Below are 3,079 nucleotides of genomic sequence, written 5' to 3' on the forward strand. Positions count from 1 at the left end.
CAGATACTCTCCAAAAGGGCACTGCAGGGTGACGCGGAGGAGACGAATTGTTGAATAAAGTCTTTTTTTTTTTTTTGCGCACAAGAAGTATTCTCGTAGCTTCGTATGATTGCGGTTGAACCACTGATGTCACATGGATTATTTTACCGATGTCCTTACATTTCTGGACTTGGGAACATTTCAGTTGCGTTGCTGTCTATGCAGAGTCAGACAGCTCTCAGATTCCATCAAAAATATCTTAATTTGTGTTCCGAAGATGAATGAAGGTCTTACGGGTTTGAAACAACATGAGGGTGAGTAATTAATGACAGAATTTTCATTTTTGGGTGAACTATCCCTTTAAGGATCTGTTTAAGAGAAGCCAGACTGAAAGCGCACGCTGCAATGACCAAGCCTCTTATTAGCAGAAAGAATCCAAAGACTCGACTCACCTTTGCTAAGGAGCATGTTGTGGAGAGAGGACAACTGGTCCAGAGTTCACTTTAGTGATGAGAGCAAGTTAAATTTATTTGGGTTAGATGGGAAACATTTTGTTTGGCATCAAACTGGGGAAAGACTGAAGCCCAAGTGCGTAAAGAAGCCAGTGAAAGGTGGAGGAGGAAGTGTCATGGTTTGGGGGATGTTTTCTGCAGCAGGAGTTGGGCCTCTTATACAGATACATGGCAGAGTGAATGCAAATGTTATCAGAACCTCCTTCAGCAACATGCGGTTCCTTCACTGCAAGCATCTGCCAATCAGCCTGCAATTTATATACAAAATATCCCCGTCACACTGCAAAACGGATAAAGCAGTTCCTTGAAGCTAAGAACATTGAAATAATGAAATGGCCTGCTCAAAGTCCTGATCTAAACCCAAATGAAAATCTCAGGAAAATCTTTGGTGACAAAGTTATGGCTAAGAAACCCACTACATTTACCGAACTATGGACGAGAGTGGAAGAGTGGGCCAGGATCACACCAGCACAGTGTGAGAAACTAGTGATATCCTGCGGCAGCAGATGTGCTGAAGTCATTCAAAGCAAGAGCACTTCCTACTAAGTTTTGACAGTTGTAATCTTCTTCCGTGCTACAGTGGTTACTGTTCTCTAATTCTGATCTCTGTGTTTTCCATAAAATAAAGGTTTTTGTTGAAATGCCTTGGTTATTTTGTCAAACATACAAACAAACATACAGCTAATATTCCTTCAAATTTTGAGTGATGGAGATATACAATATTTCAGAGAAAATCAAGTATGGATTCTGATCTCTGTTGTATAGTACTGTTCTATACTAAAATATTATAATTGACTTTTAATTATTTTCCAGGCCACTCCCACTCGTGTGAGACGCTTTGGAAGGCGTGTCCTTCAGGAGGAGTTGTTTAGTGCAAATTCATCCCTGAGGTTATTGGCTTTTGGACGAGAGCCATGTCCATCTTTAAGTCTTCTCAAGAGCTGGAAGCAGGAAGGCAGTGGCACACATATCTGTAATCTTTACGGCACCACAGAAGTTTCTTGCTGGGCAAGCTAGTACAAAGTCCCAGACGAACACCTGTGCTTGGAGAACACGTGAGTGACACCCAGAAACTAATAAAATGAAAACTAACAAAATTACAAAAAATTAAACTAATGTTAATTTAAAACTGAAAATATAAAAGTTAATTCAAAATATTCCTAAAAGCTCTAATAGTAGCTATGTAAATAATTCTAAAATAACGCTGTAGTAAAGACACATAAGCCACAAAAACAGTCATATTAAAGGGGTCATATGATGTTGCTAAAAAGAACATTATTTTGTGTATTTGGTGTAATGAAATGTGTTTATGCGGTTTAAGGTTCAAAACACATTATTTTCCACATACTGTACATTATTGTTTCTCCTCTATGCCCCGCCTTTCTGAAACGCGTCGATTTTTACAAAGCTCATCGGTCTGAAAAAGCGAGGTGTGCTCTGATTGGCCAGCTATCCAGTGCGTTGTGATTGGCTGAATACCTCAAGCTTGTGACGGAAATGTTACGTCCCTACCATTATACTGTGATGCCCTGTCAGGCCGGAGCAACTAGACAAAAACATTAAAACCCATTACAAACGAGGCATCTGTTGCATGCAGTGGGGACATAATTACGGATTATAATGATTTATGCTGTCTTTTTACGCGTTGCGTTGCATCGCGCCGCGTAAACATAAAACCATGTCTGCATTTGTGATCGGAGAAATGACAAACAACACGTTGCGTTGCATCGCGCCGCGTAAACATAAAACCATGTCTGCATTTGTGATCGGAGAAATGGCTAACAACTAGCGCTACTCTACACTGCTCAAAACTCGCGTTTGAATCATCAGTGGCAAATTCTTTAAATATAAAAAACGTACTTACAGTCTGTGAGTCAGAACAGTTCTAATGTTGCTATAACAATAACAACATTGTTGCTAAAACTAAATGTGTATTAAATTAGTTGTACTGTTTTTTGTAAATATGTTCTTTTAGATTGTGTCTGTCCCCTTACAGGCTAAGACTTGTATATGGCAGCACTATTGTGGAGGAGGTGCAGTGTTTTCATCCCCTTGCATCCGCTTGTCTCCTAGACAGTTATACTGTAGTACGCTGGGAGGGAATCTCCACTGTCTTGATCCAGTAAGTAAATGTACCTTCTTTTATTAGAGTGAAAAAGACATATTAGTATTGTTTAAGTTTGAAAGCGTATAAACCAACTGCTCTGATATGAAAGGTCTTAGGAATGGAGTATATACTGTGAAGGGTCAGAGGTCATGTTTGAAAGGTAACATTTGTCTTGTCATTCTTCATTAATTGTCTGTCCAGGACAGTGGAAAACTCTTGTGGACACATTCCAGCAGCGTCCCGGTTTTCTCATCTCCTCACTGCTCTGATTCTTCTATCTACATTGGTTCAGTAAATGGACATATTATTGGCATAAGCCATTCTGGAGATATGGTGAGAGGAAAAAGGACAAGTTGCCCTAAGAGAGGATAAATTAAATGTATATGACTTTAATCACGATTTTAATTCTTATCTTTCAAAATTGTGGTCTTTACGGGTAGAGCAGCAATGAACAACAACAATGCTTTGTTGTTCTACTATA

At 39.4% G+C, this 3,079-nt stretch overlaps 1 pseudogene; it reads left to right on the top strand.

The window, feature by feature from the left end:
• The window catches only part of LOC107665297 (acyl-CoA synthetase family member 4-like), a 7,541-nt pseudogene that overhangs the window by 3,422 nt on the left and 1,040 nt on the right, over positions 1 to 3,079 (top strand).

This window comes from Sinocyclocheilus anshuiensis, unplaced genomic scaffold (assembly GCF_001515605.1).
Source record: "Sinocyclocheilus anshuiensis isolate Anshui unplaced genomic scaffold, SAMN03320099.WGS_v1.1 scaffold199, whole genome shotgun sequence".
Lineage (NCBI taxonomy): Eukaryota > Metazoa > Chordata > Actinopteri > Cypriniformes > Cyprinidae > Sinocyclocheilus > Sinocyclocheilus anshuiensis.